The sequence below is a fragment of the Saccopteryx bilineata genome, chromosome 4 (genome assembly GCF_036850765.1).
Source record: "Saccopteryx bilineata isolate mSacBil1 chromosome 4, mSacBil1_pri_phased_curated, whole genome shotgun sequence".
Classification (NCBI taxonomy): Eukaryota; Metazoa; Chordata; class Mammalia; order Chiroptera; family Emballonuridae; genus Saccopteryx; species Saccopteryx bilineata.
Window position 1 is genome coordinate 73,383,613 of NC_089493.1, and position 19,019 is coordinate 73,402,631.

A 19,019-nucleotide genomic window follows, 5' to 3' on the forward strand; every position below is an offset into this window, starting at 1 on the left:
ATGAAACTCGACTACAGCCTGTCCCCGTGTACTAAAATTAATTCAAAATGGATCAAAGACCTAAATATAAGACCTGAAACAATAAAGTACATAGAAGAAGACATAGGTACTAAAATCATGGACCTGGGTTTTAAAGAACATTTTATGAACTTGACTCCAATGGCAAGAGAAGTGAAGGCAAAGATAAATGAATGGGACTACATCAGAATTAAAAGTTTTTGCTCAGCAAGAAAAACTGATATCAAAATAAACAGACAGCCAACTATATGGGAACTGATATTTTCAAACGACAGCTCAGATAAGGGCCTAATATCCAAAATTTACAAAGAACTCATAAAACTCAACAACAAACAAACAAACAATCCAATAAAAAAATGGGAAGAGGACATGAACAGACACTTCTCCCAGGAAGAAATACAAATGGCCAACAGATATATGAAAAGATGCTCAGCTTCATTAGTTATTAGAGAAATGCAAATCAAAACTACAATGAGATACCACCTCACTCCTGTTAGATTAGCTATTATCAACAAGACGGGTAATAGCAAATGTTGGAGAGGCTGTGGAGAAAAAGGAACCCTCATTCACTGTTGGTGGGACTGTAAAGTAGTACAACCATTATGGAGGAAAGTATGGTGGTTCCTCAAAAAACTGCAAATAGAACTACCTTATGACCCAGCAATCCCTCTACTGGGTATATACCCCAAAACCTCAGAAACATTGATACGTGAAGACACATGTAGCCCCATGTTCACTGCAGCACTGTTCACAGTGGCCAAGACATGGAAACAACCAAAAAGCCCTTCAATAGAAGACTGGATAAAGAAGATGTGGCACATATACACTATGGAATACTACTCAGCCATAAGAAATGATGACATCAGATCATTTACAGCAAAATGGTGGGATCTTGATAACATTATAAGGAGTGAAATAAGCAAATCAGAAAAAAACAAGAACTACATGATTCCATACATTGGTGGAACATAAAAATGAGACTAAGAGACATGGACAAGAGTGTGGTGGTTACCAAGGGTGGGGGGGGGGAGGCAGGACATGGGAGGGAGGGAGGGAGAGAGTTAGGGGGAGGGGGAGGGGCACAGAGAACTAGATAGAGGGTGACGGAGGACAATCTGACTTTGGGCAAGGGGTTTGCAACATAATTTGATGACAAAATAACCTAGACATGTTTTCTTTGAATATATGTACCCTGATTTATTAATGTCATCCCATTACCATTAATAAAAATTCATTAAAAAAAAAAAGATGATTATTTGTTTAAAGTTCAAGCTAAATAAAGTAACTTATTCCAGGGAACTGAACAATATTTTAGGATGTTAATTGCTCATGTTACCAGTCATCCATGAAACATATGCTAAAAACACTCAAAAAGGTTCTACAATGTCTCCTGCAGCTATAAATCTTTTACAGGTACAATTATGTGGGAAAAGAAATAAGAACAAGTGCATCCAACATCTGGAGTCAGATGGTTTACTGAAGTAAAATTACAAAGTTAAATTTAAATAAACTTAGTTAAAAAGGGGAGGGGAACCCAATTTAATATGGACATTTATCATGTCCTTATTGAAGTTTCTCTTGGCAGAAAATACAATAAAGTCTGAAAACAGAAGTTGGATAAAGTGCAATGTGAAACGATGACCAAACATATGCAGTCAGGAAGAATATATTCTCTTTTCTCCCTGCTATTTTAATAGCATGGGACGCCCAATTGTTTTGAGAAGAGAGTATCCATCAAGAAATCGAGTTTGGAGACTATTTCGATCATCTTTTCCATTTAGAGTTTCATCACACATTATTTCATCACTTAAGGATGATTATTACTAGGTTTGGTTTTTAATTCAATGATATATGATTAAAGAAATCATCTGTTTTTGTTTTTCATTCTCAAAAAAAAAATCAAATATTGACCCCTTTCTGAGTTCTTGCTGCTCATTTGTCAATTTTTGTCTTCCTAGTTCTGTAACATTCTTAAACAGTCTTCTTAGATCTGTGCTATGTGCTGAAGAAGACGTCTTAGGAAATAAAATACATACCACAAAATTACATATCCATAATTACATAAAAAGGAAATATTTTATTTTATTAAATTGATCGATTAACAGATTCTAGAGAAGAGAGTCAATGTTCTTTGGTGAGTTTTTGCTTCTTAGTAGCTTTATATACCATGGACATTACTAGAAGTTTGTTTTATGAAAATTCTGTACCATCAGCTGACACTCCGATGCCCATGATGTCATTTTTACCTTCTTCTGTATAAATATTTGGTTTTGTCATACATGTCATTGGCATCTTTGTTTCAGATACTTTTTATCTAACAGGGAGACTCCTAACATCTCCCCTTCCCAGCTAAAAAAGCTAATTTAAAGGCCCCACATTCACAGGTCAAGTGAAGTACAAAGGTAAAAACACTTAAGCAGAAAAAAGGAGTAAACAATTGAGGAGGCCAGAGAAGCATAAAACGGGAAAACTAACCAAGCACTTGAGGCTAGAACCAAGGCACAGATGATAAAGAGAGCGCAATCAATGCACATTTATTGAGCACCTACTATTTATAAATCATAGTGTGCGGAGTACTTACCAATATCTTAGAGAAGTTACCACTGCAACCCTGTGTTAAGGAAACAGAGGGTCATAGCATTTACATAATTTTCTCAACATTCGGTAAGTAGCAAAACCAGAATTTAAATACTAGCCCTTTGATGCCATATCCCAATCTCTTCCTTCTATCAGAGTACCTCAGACAGAGCAGGTGGTGGAGAGAGTTATGGAAATTGAAGAATATAACAAGAAGATTGAATCTTACATAGGAGTTTGAATACAGAAATAACAAGTGGTATGGTAGAGAATGAACAATGGATAATTTTAACTGGCAAGGAAAGTCCATTCATCTAAATCACACATTCTTCACTGACTCATAACATTTGCTTCCCATAAAAAATACAAAATTATTATACTTCAAAATCCTTGCAGTATCTCTACCTTGTAGGAAAAATGAGAAATTAGCAATTTTTAACTCATAATAACCCCAATGATACTGATGGTATATGTCTGTAATTGTGATTCCATTCTATTCAAATTTCATGTGTGTATGTTTTATTTTTTCAGAGAACTGAATAACTGCTTTTAAGTTCCAAACAGAAAGCAGCTTTACTTTTCACAGGTATTGGGCCTGAGTATCTAGATTAAATTACAATTTTCATTTTAGTCCCAGAGAGTGACTGACCATCTATTTATTGTACCTCCCAAAACTGTATGATATTACCATCCCTCCTAGGACAATGTTGGTTTTACAAGGGTGATGAAAATAAAAGCTAAGAGTCATTTATGATTCAACTGTAGTTCTCAAGCCAGTTCTGCAGAGTCTGAAGGTCAAGACAAAGGAGCGGGCCACTAGAACCTACTAGAACAAGCAAAGCACACACCTTCTCTCAATCCAGAATGTATGACATCTAAGATAAGCAAAGCTGAGTGGGAAACAGTATTTCAGGGAATGTACAGAATGAAAGAATACTGTACTTCTCAAAAAGTGGAAGACAGAGTATTGTGGACATATACTCATTTACCCACAGCATCAAGAAATGGAACAGGATGAGGGGGAGAAACAGGGAAAAGACTAAGGGTTTATAAGTAGGTTGGTGGGAAAGAGTTAGAGCAAAGATTACAGAGGAAGGCTATCAAAAAACAACAATGACTTCCACAGCTGAGTGTGTATCTCTGCATCTGATGTACCAATTAGTACAATGTTCTGCTAAAACAGGAACTTAAGGGGGGGGGGCAAGGTCTTCTGATTAGAGATGAACCATTGGGTTCTAAAATGATGAGTTAAGAGGGAGCCAGGCCATTCAATATAAGACCACATTGCTGAAGATCACTGTTTGGCTCAAGTCAGGAGAGTATCTGCGTGTTCTGAGTCATACCACTCTTCTGAAGGATAGCTGTCACGTCATCTTTTAAGTGGGAACCTCAGAACTCCTCCTGTAATTGGAAAGATCTCCCTCACCACCCTTGAGTCTTGCACTAAACACTCTACATATCTTCAACACTCACACCCTCACACCACCATCTGCAGGACTAGCAGGACAGCTATCACTAGCTTCTCTCTGTATGTCACTGTCATCTCTTGTCACTTCTTCCCTAACCCCTTAACCCCCATAAAACTTTGTTCACTACTTGTTCTGATCCAGACCTCATACTCTCTGAAAACATTTCTCTCACTTCTCTGAAACTTGATTAATCACCATCAAGTTTGCTCATTCACAACTTCCTGTGGAAACATCCCTTCACTTTTTGCACTACTAGAAACCTGTCTCTCCATGATAACAGGTTCCACAGAAGACTTTCTAAGACATAGCTTTCTTCTCATAGATCCCTATCACCAAAGAGCCTGAAACTGTACGAGGTATCCTTCTTGCTCCTTATTTCAGTCCTTTTTCTCTTCTTCCTCTACAAAATCCCAGCTTTAACTTCCATGTCATCAGGCTATACCACTCTCTACCCCTGTTAGTGCTTCCACCATTCCCCAGTCCATCACCCATCCATGAATTGGAGATGTTGGTGCCTAGCTCATGAGCACTCTCTTGAACAAGACACCTACTTGCTTTTTGGTCATTTCCATATCCAATGGGATGATCCTTTGAATACCTTGGTCTCTTAGTTTCTGGACTTCCTCTCTTCCAAACATTTCATCAGCCACTCTCTTCCACAGCTGCTCTCTTGATCGTCTTATTATCAATAACTGCAGCACCTGCAAAATCTCTATTCCATATTCTTTTCTTCAATCATGACTTCTTATCTTTCTTGTTCACTTCCTCTAACCCCAAATCCTACAATTATACAAGCTCATCAGGATCTAAAATCCACTCTCTCAGTGTCCTTAAAAATCTCACCCATGATATACTCTCTTGTCTCATTTCCATCTTAAGTTCCATAGAAAATCATTGAAATAATATCTTAGCTCCTGTTTTCTTTAGTTGAATTTTTGTTGTGAAATCATAACCCTCGTCAAAGTCAATCAAGAAGCCACTCAATACCCTATACTTATGTAGCCTGATATATCTGTTATTCATAGGTCACACTGGGGAACAAAATATTTGTTGAATCCACAAAAACACTTGTTCTTACCTAATTCAAGTGTGCTAATCTCAAATCTGACATTAGTTTTTCTCTGCAAGCTACAGTGTTTTTCAAATTTAAGATTTTAGGTTTTCATCTTATTGTAAAATTTTCAACATTTAGTTTAGCATCATGAAGTAGAATGTCTTCTTGGACATCATCTTTGTAAAAATATAATAATTTATATAATGCAGTAAATATACTAATACACTAAAAGATAAAATTGCATCAGAATTTGACTACAATTTAAAAATAGAACATATTAAAACACTTATCTTAATCATAAAATTTGTGCAAAACATTTAAATTCTATTCAGGAAAAATTTGCGTTTGTAGCTCTTGTGTTTGTGTACTTGTTGAGGACAATCTCGTTTGATGCTCCAGCATTAGTCTTCTCATCACTAATAGCTCCAAGATTTTCAGGAAACTTATTAAGGTGACTGTTCAGGAAGTAAATCTTAACACTCATATTACATCCAATGTCACGAAAAGCCAACAGCATCCTTTGAACCAGAAGTTCATAGTTTTCTGCTTTTTCGTTTCCAAGGGAGTTCTTTGTAACTGCCACAAAAGACTGCCATGCTGCTTTCTCCGCTCTATTCATCTTCCTGGCAAATTCTTCATCACATATGAAGGTTCGAATATGAGGTCAATTAAATGAATACACCTGCTTTTATCTTCTTGAAAGACAAGGCAGGAAAAGCAGAAATACTATGTTGAAAGCATTCACTTTCTCTATTCAAAGTCTGAACAAACTGCTTCATTTAAGCCAAGTTTGATGTGAAGTGGGGGGAAAATAATCTTGTCTCGATTAACTACAGGTTCATTCATAATATTTTGCATCCCTACTTCCAGAGCTTCAGGTTTTGGCCACTCCTTCTGTGTCCAGTGTTTCTCCCGAGCTCAGCTGTCCCACAAACACAGAAAGCAAGGATACTTCGTGAAACCTCTCTGTTGTCCTAGCAGGAAATTTACCATTTTAAGATCCACACAAATGATCCAGTTATGCTCCTCATACTTCAGAAAGTTGAGGACAATTTTTATGTCATTATAATCTTCTCGCAGATGAGTTGAATAACCAATTGGAACTGCTGCATAAACATTACCATTGTATAGGAGAAAAATTTCAGACTCCATTTAGAGCTGTCAAGAAATAGCCACCATTCTGTTGGACTGTAAGTGGTAACACCTAGCTGGCTGAGAGGACTACTGATATTATGACAGTAAACAAAGTATTTGTCTTCGGAATAAAAGTCTACAAATATTTGTTCATGCTTCCTGAAATGGGACACTTTAGCTGACTGGTGAAGTACATTCTTTTCTTGAAGCCTGGAGGCTAATAACTCAGTTGCTTTCTTTGATAGGCCCAAATCTCTTACTAAGTCATTTAATTTGGGTTGGCTAAACTGCTGAGGGGTTAATGACTGCTTGGCATCAGAAGAAGACCCTTCAGATTCTACAGCCACTTTCTCATGCATCTTATAAAAATACACTTGATCACCATGTTCCTTTTCTTTGTCCTTAGAAGAAATAAAACCATTGAAAACTAGAACTGGGAGTGTCTCAGAGTGTGGGATAGGTCATATTGCTGAAGAAATATTAGGATATGCGATCATATGCTGTTTTTTCTTGCCGATGCCCTTTGTATGGATCAGAGAGAAATAACAGTCACTGCTGTGGTCCTTAGGTTCACACCAAACCATGGGAATACCAAAAGGCATTCCTTTGCGTTTCCCTTTTGTCCAGTCACGAAGCATTTCCTCACAATTATGATACACAATATGAGGAGCCCAGTTCTTGTCTTAATCACCAAGGGAAACTTGAAAATAGGCAATATATGCACGTGTCACAAATGATGAAATATTGTGCTTTGATGTTGAAGTGTGTAACAGCCACATATATAACAGAAGGTTCAGGACTATTCTTACATTTACGCCTACTAGAAGAGGCCATGATTCAATCTTAAAACAAAATAAGAGGGTGTTTTTATCAGATAATAATTTTTTACATTTCAAAACAACTACGATTATGTAAAAATGATGTTTATAAAACATTAATTGTCTTGTGGTTATGTTCAATCCAAAAGTTGCCCTTTAACTCCAATTTAAAAACAAATGCATGCCATTAACTGTAATAAAAAGAAATTAAAGTTGCATAAAAACTAGAGCATGCACCAAAAAACAGATTTCAGATTTAGAATCAGTGATGCAGAGATATATAGAAATAGTTCTAAAACCTCATTCAACAGAAAATGAAAAAAATTGTTTCCCAGTGATAATCAAAAGAGAACTTTAATATGGTTTCACTATCATATCTTCCCAAATATATAAATCTCCACTGTTACTATGGATAAATTCTCTGTGCTCAGAGTCAAGATCAGTTTCTTTATTTACACAGAAGACTTTATCTTCTCCTCTCTTACTGGAATTATTGCAGCATGCTCCTGAGGGGTCTCTTTACTTATGCTCTTCTTTGCCCCTCTACTTGCCACCTCCTAGAGTCCACTCTCAACATGGCAGCCACAACAATACTTATAAAAATGTAAGTCACATCAGTGATGCCACTTCTCTAGTCAAAACCCTCCAAAGGCTTCCTATCTCACTTAGTAAGAGCCACGCTTCCTATGGCATCAGGGTTCTACATGACCGGGCTCCACGTTGCCTCTCTGACCTCATGTCCTACTACCTTTCCTACTGTTCCCAATGCCTAAAAAACTCTTCCCTCAGGTATATTTGCATGACTTGCTGTCTCATTTTCTTCAAGTCTTTTTTCAAAAGTTCTCAACATAGAAGAACTTTACTAGGCCACTATCTAAAAGTCAACCCTGAGACCCTGTGACATTTCATATCTCTTTATTATTTTTCTCCTTAGCACTCTTCTATATATAAAGTACACATGGGTACATAAGGTATATGAACACTACATACATATTTTAGATTTATGTCTTGCTCATAACTCATCTCCTCCACTAGAAGATAATCCATGAAGGCAAGAATTTTTGTGTGCTGGACTTCAGTATCCCCAATACACAACATAATGTCTAGTAGGTGATCAATAAACATTGTTCAATAAATGAGTCAACAAATAAATGGGTATATGAATGACTAGGGATGGAGAAAACAGAAAGTTATATTTGTCACATGAAAAAATATTTAGAGATGTCTGTTCTGTTTTAACTATGAGTGCTCCTGTTTATAAAATCAGGGTTTCCGAGGGATCCTAATATACAATCATTATTCAATACCATAACGACAGGACAATATAGCACAATGAGCAACACCAACACATCAAAAATTAAAGCAAATCCTTGAACAATTCTAAAATAAACATATTTAATCTTAGCAATAATTGCCACTCCTTGAAGAAAAAGGTATTTAATTGATCATGCTTTTTTAGGTAACTTGTAAAAGTTTCATTTTTGATGATGGTTACTTCTTACTTTCTCAGACATTCATCCCCCTCCCCTCCGCAAACTCACACATCATATAAGCAGGTAGAGTCTAAAAGCTGACATACGTGACAAAGGAATGAGCTGTCAGAGCATGTCTTCTTGCCTTACATTAGAATGAAACCATGGTTTGTTCACACAACTTATGTTTCTTATCTTTCCTTGCCTTCTACATTCCCAGACAAAATTTATATTTTTAAGGTTTTAAAATATTTTCCAGGACATTTGTGCCTTTACAATGTATTTTTAATAACATATATTTACATAGTTAATTAGAGTTTTTTGCAGATGGTAGATAAGGCACCGAAGAACACATTATTAAAAACTCTTTCTACCCTCTCCTCTCAACTCAGTAAAATAGTTCAGTGGTATAGAGATTGCTTTTTATCAGAGGCTTTCAATCTATCCCAATTTCCCATAAGTCACTGTGTTCTAATGACATTTTGCTAGATGCAAAACTTAAAAATAACAGATGAAAATTCACTTTTTGACTTTATTACACCAAAAATGTCTGAGTGATAGATGGGACCACTGCTGATACTGTGGTTCTCAGGTTTCTATGATTAGTCATAGGTTATTTTGATCAGCTGCAAAGTGATAGTGAGTGAGTGGAATACAAAACACCTGCAGTTTTCTCAGCTTTAGTGAAATGATACAGCAAGTAGCTGCGTTTAGAGACCCTGCCTGAGTTTCTACCAATGTCCATCATTACATGATCCCACCACTGGGAAGACGCCTAAGGAGATCTGTATGTCGATTATGTCTCATCTCAGTTTTGACTTTGAGAGAAGCAGAGGCCAATGATTAAAAAGAGAAATGACCTTCTGAGTTGGAAAACCTGGAAAAAAACACAGAGGAATCCAGATCATCCAGAGCCCAAGAAAACTGGTTCATTGAGTTGTTACTAGTATATCTGCTATGATGATTAAAAACTACAATTTTAAAGCTAATTGGGTCAGTTACACACACATGGAAATTGGGATAGAGTATCTTAGGATAATATTTTCTATATTTAACTTTATTCCTATCTTAACTTTCTTAGGTTACATTCCCAGATAAGTCTCAGAATATTGTGACCCAAAGAAGGTTTCAGCTAGCTTCTAACTTGAGGACTAAATGAACCATACTCAGTCTTGAAGAGACCATTAGTTACTTTTGTTCTTTTGCGAGAAAAAATTGATAGAAATGAGGGTGGGTTTTATTAGTCAGAAAAGGTACAAATGAGGCTTCCATGTAGTTGGGGATCTTGGGAGCAGGGAAGAGAGTAGTGCACACAGGTAAGCATCTCCACAATGGTGAACTTTGGATGGTGTTCAGATTTCATCCCCCCCAAACCCTTCACATGATAATACTTTTGGCTGGTATTTCATATGTCAGCCAATTTCTCTGACCTATATCCATTATGTTAACGTTCTTCCCTAGCACTCTGAATAAAAAATTGGACCACTCTGTTTAACTCCATCCATTATTCATAGTCCTTGATTGCTTCTGACATTAATAACTGAACTAAGAGCTCTGGAAGATTTTCTATAACATGCATAATTGTTGGAATTTCCTGTTTATTATCTAGGTAATGTTTTCCAACAATTATGGATTTAGTCTTAAAGCATATGTGATCCACGGTTCTTTGCAGAGCCAAGGACCATGGTGTATTCAAGCAAATTGTGGGGTTTTTTGACCCAAGACATCCTACCCTCTTTCAAATTCATATTGACTGCCTACAACATTTATAATGTAACAGAGTCAGAGATTAAACTCAGGGCTACGGGGAGGGGTGTATTTGTCTTAGAGATCAAACACTTAAAGCAGGATTTATGGAAGCTGAGGCTGTGGATCAATAGCTAAAAAAATGGAGTGTAAGCAAGTAAAGGACTGTCTGAGGTGTGAATGAGAGGGAAAAGCAGACGGCAAGGGGTGGAGAGGAAGATAAGCAGAGAATCTGGTTGAGTGAAAAGCATATGTTTGAAAAGAATGAGAGGGAGGCCTGAAAAAGGCTGATTCGTCGGAGGGATCAACCCCAGAGACACTGTCTTTCCCATCTTGCTGACAGGAGGTGTAATTGTCAACATTTCTTCCATTCTGTCCCCTGCTCTCCTTTCAGAGTAATTCCAGGACACTGAGATTTGGGATCAATGCAGCACAAACACCAGAGACAGGCTCAGTCAGATACAAGCCGGAGACAGTGATCACAATTAACTTTGATGCTATCATAATTTAACAGGAAAGACAAAGTATATTAGAGCTGAGAGCACGGTAGCTTTTTTTTTTTTCTTTTCAGTGTGAAGACATCTGTGAAGACCTATAAAGATGCTTTTTTGATATAACTTTCAAATCAAGTAAGTGCTAGTGATAAGAAATCAACTTTCTAGCAGTACTAAATTCTATGTAGTGATTTTAAATTCCTCAAAGCATTTTCCATTTATTACTTTACCTTTGAATAAGAGGAGTATAGTGAATATTAACTTCATTTTACAGATTGAAAACTAAGATCCAACTGTTAACTATTTAAAGTCTCAGTGGTAAAAAAAAAAAAAAAGGAAAAAGAAAAAAAAAAGCTTGTCTAGCTAAAACAGTTTTGGTGTTAGGATTAGGATTTAGATGCGCTAACTCCACATCATTGCTCTTTCCATTATGCCATTCTGTATCAATGTACTTTTCTCAAACAAGCGTATCTGGTCAGCAGAGAGTTCGCATATTGCAGATGGAGCCAAGGATTCTATGTCATCTGATTCTCCACAGAGATTAGGAGCTCCAAACTAGTTTTAAGAAAATCTTTTTATATTTCAAATGACACAAATCAGTTTAGCATGATCTATTTTATTTCTTTGAGAGAGTTTCACTCTTGATAACAAAAAGCATAATTTAATATACAGAGCTCAGAACTTAGATGACTTCTGTAATCCAGAAGTGAGTTATCAGATCGACCATTTCCACAGAGATTTGTGGTTTCATTAAGGCCCAGCCCATGCATGTTCCTCTTATTATTATTATTATTTTTTCACCTCAAATTGCTCAGCCTGGGAGATTTTAAAAAGCTCTGTTCCATTTAACTTTGGGCCTTCTGATATCTGAGATTTAATGATTCTCTAATTAAAATGCTATCTTGAATTTTATGCATATATGAAAAACCATGACTTACGTGTGGGAAGTAGGGTTTAGTGGTAGTTTTAAGAATCACATCTAAATCATGAAATAATATGCAAGTTCAATGTAATTTGATTTTTAAGAGGAATGTGGTATTCAGATAAAAGAAAACAGGCCCTGGCTGGTTGGCTCAGCGGTAGAGCATCGGCCTGGCGTGCGGGCAACCCGGGTTCGATTCCTGGCCAGGGCACATAGGAGAAGCGCCCATTTGCTTCTCCACCCACCCCTCCTTCCTCTCTGTCTCTCTCTTCCCCTCCCACTGCCAAGGCTCCATTGGAGCAAAGATGGCCCGGGCGCTGGGGATGGCTCCTTGGCCTCTGCCCCAGGCACTAGAGTGGCTCTGGTCGCAGCAGAGCTACCCCTGGGAGGGGCAGAGCATCGCCCCCTGGTGGGCAGAGCGTGGCCCCTGGTGGGCGTGCCGGGTGATCCTGGTCGGGCGCATGCGGGAGTCTGTCTGACTGTTTCTCCCCGTTTCCAGCTTCAGAAAAAAAAAAAAAAACAGATAAAAGAAAATATAATGGTTCATTCATCTCCGTGTGTAAAAGTGTGAAGGTGCCTTGTCAGTTCCAGGCATCAGTTTAAGTAATGCATCTTCCAGACTATTTCACAATCATTCTCCCATTGTTCCATAAATAGATTATGTGACTACAAGCTGCTAAATTAAAAGTTACCACAATAATATAACTGAATAAAGCAGCAGGATGATTTGAGAGGCATATACCCAGAAGACTAAATATGAATGCTGACTTGCCAAAGCACATCCTTTGAAAATTCACAGATATAAAGCCATGTCTAATATACAAAAATGGAAAAATATTGTTGGGCAAATGAGTTTGTAAAATTTGTATTTTTGAGTTTTCTCATTTTTATTGTTAAAAAGTGGCACTGGACAGCCATGTGTGTGCTTGCCCTCAGAGGAGGGCAATTGATTGCAAATTGCAGATTGCATTCCTTGGGAGAGGCCGTTGTTTTGCTAATGTTTGCTGGAGAAAGGGCTTTGTGGCCCCAGTCAGTTTTGTAGGGAGAGGAGAAAGTGTGCAGATGGGGAACCAGAGCTGAGGGGCTTTGTGAGCTCCATTAAGACTGGTGGGGCCTTTGATTCTAGAAGGAACCGGAGAAGATTCTCCTGGTTGTGGAACCCAAGAATGCATCAGGGCTTTGGGAGCCCTGAATGAAAAGGGAAGTGTTTTCCCTGCCTGTTTGCTCATGACCAGTGTGAGACTTTAATAAAGGAATGGCCCACCATTTTTTGGCTCCACTGTTTCTTTCTTTTTTTTTTTTCTTTCTTTTTTTTTTTTTTTTGTATTTTTCTGAAGTTGGAAACAGGGAGGCAGTCAGACAGACTACTGCATGCCCCCAACCAGGATCCACCCAGCATGCCCACCAGGGGGCGATGCTCTGCCCATCTGGGGCATTGCTCTGTTGCAACCAGAGCCATTCTAGTGCCTGAGGCAGAGGCCACAGTGCCATCCTCAGTGCTCGGGCCAACTTTGCTCCAATGGAGCCTTGGCTGTGGGAGGGGAAGAGAGAGACAGAGAGGAAGGAGAGGAGGAGGGGTGGAGAAGCAGATGGGCGCTTCTCCTGTGTGCCCTGGCTGGGAATCGAAGCCGGGATTCCTGCACGCCAGGCTGACACTCTACCACTGAGCCAATGGGCCAGGGCGGCTCCACTGTTTCTTTACTGTCTGCCCAAATTCAATGAGAACCTGCATGGCCATGATGGCAGTGGCCACTGGCCATACAAATATGTTGGCTAAAAGTTACATTTTGTTCAATGTATCATGAATCTGTACAATGGGGACCAAAGCAGTTATAGAAAACGTACTAAAATGGTAGGCCTCAGAGAATTGAATATGCCGAATATAGTCTTACCCTGTGAAGATCTGGTTCAACTTGAAGTTGGAAATGAAATAGATATTATTACTGAATTTAATCTATTAAGCTTAATAAATCAGGGTCCCCAAAAAACCTACTTAAAGCCTATGTGCTCTTGTTTGACTCCAGTTAACCACAACATGGTGCATTCTCTACTTCATATTGGAAATGTCTCCAAAGACTGTTCTCTTCCACAAAAAGTTAGATAAAAATTGTTACTTTATTCAATAATAGATCTTGAGTTGAGTTCAGATCTAAGTATATGTGTGCATGCATACAGGATGGGGCAAAATAGGTTTATACTTGTTTGTATGGAAAATAATAAAACAATAAATAACAATACAAGATTAAACTCTGTGTTTTGTGTACTCACAACCATAAACTTATTTTTGCCCTACCCTGTATATGTAAATACACACACAGAGTGGAAAACTTTTCTTTGAATGTGGTACATGTATACAATGGAATACTACTCAGCCATAAGAAATGATGACATAGTGCCATTTATGACAACATGGATGGACCTTGAGAACATTATACTGAGTGAAATAAGTAAATCAGAAAAAACTAAGAACTATATGATTTCACACATAGCTGGGATATAAAACTGAGACTTATGGACATAGATAAAAGTGAAGCAGTTACCAGGAGAAAGGGGATGTGGGGGAGGAGTGGGGAGAAGGGTTTAAAGAGAGACAAATATAAGGTGACAGAAAATGATTTGACTTTGCGTGATGGATATACAATATAAACAACAGTTCAAATGCTATAGAAATGTTTACCTGAAACCTATGTAGTCTTATTGATCAATGTTACCTTGTTAAATTTAATTTTCTAAATAAAATTAAAATAACAAGAAAACAATCTTATAGAAAATTATTTAACTTTAGGTGATGGGCACACAACACAATCAATAGTTTAACTACTATAGAAATGTTTGCCCGGAACCTATGTATTCTTATTGTCAATGTCACCCCATAACATTTAATTTTCTAAATAAAAATTTTTTGAAAGTAGAAAAAAGAAAACAATTTTCCAATAATACAATTTGCTAGCCATCTACTAACAGCTTTACCGTTATGACCCTCTTTTTAAGAAATAGAATGCATTGTGCCTCTGATGGCAATAAGCGTCCAGTGCAGCACCGTTTCCTAAATAAAAAAATAATATTCTTCATTTTTATGCAATCATTGACTACAGATTTGGTTCTTTTAGAAACCCAATCTCTGGACCCACATGAAGAGCATGACTACCACTTAAGATATTGAAAACAGAATCACTTCCCCTTTTTCTCCCCATTGATCTTACATATTGGGTCCCTTTGTGTTCTAATAATCATTTCTCTTCTGAATGGAAGCACTTTCATTGTTCAAAATGGAAACTGTCTTCTATCCTTTGATCCAATAGAGTAGAAATATAGAAATCTTGGTATCATTTCGTTTCCCTATTTTCATGGACCCCAAAAATACTAAATTCAATGTTTATGGATTATAGATTTTTTGTGCTTGTTGTGGTTTTGTGAAGTAACTGAATAAAGACCAATATGGGTAAAAAAATATTACACCTAATATTTTCAGTTTCATATCTAATGCAAAAAACCAAAACCCAGTAATATTTAATGTCCTTCATTATTATATCTTTAAATCTTACCGCTGCAAGCAGATGTGAAAAACCTTAAATTGCTGGCCTCAGTGTTCCCATGTCAACTGGCATATGTTCAGGTTGGAGATCCTGCCAAAAATCAAAAGAAAACACTTATGAGACAGAGCCTGATGGACAATTATTTTAATCCTGCATGTCCAGCACTGCCGGCAAGCTCGGTTTATGAATGCCTGCTGCTGCTTTAATGATAAGACCTCTTAAACACAGCTGAATGCAGGGCACCAATGGATTTTTTTCCCTACCCTAACCAAGAGACTGATTATTGATCTCCACCTGAATGCTCCTATTGAAAACAGGCCATTCATGAATATAAAGCTGGCAGAATAATGGTGCACTGCATGGGAAGTTTTAATAAACTGCAATAGGGACACAGTCTCCATGGAAAAAAAAAAGAATAAATTTAATCTTAATGAGGCATGTGCTTACATGACTGAAGTCTTGAGCATTCTATGGGCCAAGCATCGTACAGTCCCGGGCACCTGGACTTTGATTGAGTGCCATGTCGGAGTTAGTATAGGACCCCAAGAACACCCTATACTCTTACTAAAGGGAAACTTTCCAGTTTTCTCTATTGCTCTTGGGATGGAACTTTGAGTCTGGAATGAACTGATCTTGCTACTGGAATAGAGGCATCTGAGCTGAGAACCATTTGTGTAGACAAACAAGGGATGTGAGCCACTGAGGAACTTGAGATTTCAAAACCCAAAGACTGGAAGGTGAAAAGCAGCTGCATGGTAATCCCCCGGATCTTCCTGAGGCTGCCTGGAAAACAGCTAGTGAAACCTTAGATCAGGAACAGACAGTCCTTTAAGCTTAAGCTGGACCTGCAACACTCAGTCGACTCACACCTTCAGACACACTCTAGGGTTCTAGGCCATTCAGAGATAGGAGGGTGCCCAAGATATCTACTTTAGAGTGCATCTGAGTACCTCAGCAGCTTGGTCCAAGTTACAGATACCCATTCACATGTTCGTTTACTTATTTATTTCATTTCATTTCTAAGGTGCTTTAAAGTTAGAAAATGTCAGATTTAGTAATTATTACATGGGTTCTTGCTCTACAAGTAAATGAGTATTTGTTAACTTTTTTGATGCTAAAGAGGAGATGTGTTTTATATTCACCATTTGCCAAAGTCCTTTTAAGAATAATACACTTGATATTTTTATATTTAAATAAACAAAGCAGAACTATGAGGACAATTTTTCAGTGGCAAGAATACATGCAATTGTAAATATAAAAACAGGAATATTTACTAAGGACATTCTTTAAAACAAAGGTCACAGAGGAGGAGTCTGTATACTGTACACCGTGCCTATCATGGCACTGGCCTTGCCACAGCCACTCGACTCCTCGTAGCTCAAATGACGGAAAAAATATCATGGTTGAAAAATAAAACACTGAAACCTTTAGCATATTACAGTTATGTTTCTTAGACAGGCTTTCTGAATTATGCATTACTTTAACATTTCAAAGGCCAAAAAATCATTTAGGGTAGAATTATTATTATATCAGTATTATTATTTTTATTTTATTTTATTTTTTTTCTGAAGCTGGAAACAGGGAGAGACAGTCAGACAGACTCCCGCATGCGCCCGACCGGGATCCACCCGGCACGCCCACCATGGGGCGACGCTCTGCCCACCAGGGGGTGACGCTCTGCCCATCCTGTGCATCGCCATGTTGCGACCAGAGCCACTCTAGCGCCTGAGGCAGAGGCCACAGAGCCATCCCCAGCGCCCGGGCCATCTTTGCTCCAATGGAGCCTTGGCTGCAGGAGGGGAAGAGAGAGACAGAGAGGAAAGCGTGGCGGAGGGGTGGAGAAGCAAATGGGCGCTTCTCCTGTGTGCTCTGGCCGGGAATCGAACCCGGGTCCTCCGCACGCTAGGCCGACGCTCTACTATATCAGTATTATTAAAGACTAAAATATTTGGGCCTATATTGAGAAAAGAAATTCTCAAATGTGATTGCACATAAGAAACACTTGGAGAGTTTGTAAAAACAAAACAGGTTTTCTTGGCCCTACTTCCTAAAGATTCTAAAGTAATAGATCTGGGATGGGGTCCAGGACTGTATATTTTCAAGGAGAGCAGAGCACTCTAATGTACCTAGCCCCAAGATTCAAGTCGAGAACTGATTAGCAGAGGCCATGTTCAGACTCAGTTAATGAGAAATCATTTTCTGTTCTGTCCAGTCCCTGCCTGTGTTATCTGGTTTACAGCTGAAATAAATCAAGCACTGAATTTAGCAAAAGTACATGTTAGAGGAACAACAGCTGTAAAATTTAAAGGGGGAACTTGCTTTTTAAAAATCAAAAACGTCCATCAACAAAGCAGGTGAGTAAGACTTATTTGGAGGAAAAGATATAAATCCAAACTTGTTCCGGTTCTGTTGAGATGCTTTCTATACAAATGAAGTTATAAAGCCAAAAATAAGTTTGTAATTTAGGGGGCACATATTGTATCACATAAAAAAATGTTTATTTTTATCATCTAAGGATTCTTCTAGTTCTAAAATCCTAGGATATGCCAATAAACTGGTGGCATTGAGTTAGAAGGTATCTTGCCACATCCATTGGCTTCATCTCCTTGTTTATGGGGCAGAATGTGAACCCAGAGAGCTTATGATGAGAGATCGAACATTGAACACAGGATTTCTGACTCACACATTAATTCACTCTTCATTGTAACACACACAAAAAAGTTTATAAAGCTCCATTCTCAGCCTACAGCTTTACTCATTGACTGAGGGAGTTTTTTTCAGACAAAGTTTTCCTTTTTTGGCTGGGAGAGGGGTACAGCGTGTCCTTTGGGGTTCTCTCCCAGATTTTCTCAGGGAGAGAACATATGCTCAGGTCCCTAGAGAAATGTGCTCCCACACTCACAGCTGTATGACAAGCAAGAAAAAGCTGTCTACAAGTTTGAAGAAAAAAAATCAGCATTTGCAAAAGTGCTCTGGGGCATCTTGGGGAAGCGTTCCAAGAGAATCGCTATTATAAAAAGATCACTAGGTTCTTTGCTCCCGGACCCTACTCCACACTCAGACATTATTATTGTAGGTGCATTAGTAAAATTCACTTATGTATCTGAAGTCGAACATTTGGCAAGTACGCTTGGCAACAGTGGACGGTGACCTTGCTCTCGTGCAGACCACTGTGGAGTAGGGAACTAGAGCCTCCTGGAGAGTCTGCTGCCTCCCTGCCTGTGTGAACCGACAGCCCTGTGCCCTGGGTCCACCACTTTTTTAAGATAGGGGGTCATGCTTCCTTTGAGCTGCCTTCTTTCCAGTTTACAAACACAGCTCATGAAAGAATGTCTATTATCTTAGTATGAATAATTTTATCCAAACAACTTTCATTAAACCTAATAAAGCAATAGATTCTGTATGTCTTTCCTCATCTATGAATGCCTATTTGCTTATCAATAGCCTACTTATGTAATAATACCCAGACCCAGATTAAATTCTCTCTTCTCAATCTTCCTGTATGACTTCTTTGCACCTACCTAAGAATGCACAGAGCAACCTATTTATTCCTGTCTTATACACCTGAAGTGTCGGATTCTAGACCTACAGGAATTATAAATCACTGAGTTAAAACTTTACTTTTTAGACAAGAGCAGTGTGGAAAGATGAAGTCACAGTAATTGTTAATGAATTATTACACATCAAAGAGGAAGAACAGGGAATACATTTTTGTTTAGCATTTGCTCTATGCCATGTTCTTTGTAAGATATTTTAAATACATTGTTCATCTAATTCTC

At 38.1% G+C, this 19,019-nt stretch overlaps 1 protein-coding gene across 1 annotated transcript in view; it reads right to left on the reverse strand.

Moving 5' to 3' along the window:
* Window positions 1-15,269, reverse strand: part of SEMA6D (semaphorin 6D) — a 452,494-nt gene extending 437,225 nt beyond the window's left edge. The window contains exon 1 of the mRNA XM_066276515.1: window positions 15,250-15,269. The gene's annotated coding sequence lies outside the window, so the exon portion shown is untranslated. The remainder of the gene's footprint in view (window positions 1-15,249) is intronic.
* Between the last annotated feature and the right edge of the window lie 3,750 nt (window positions 15,270-19,019).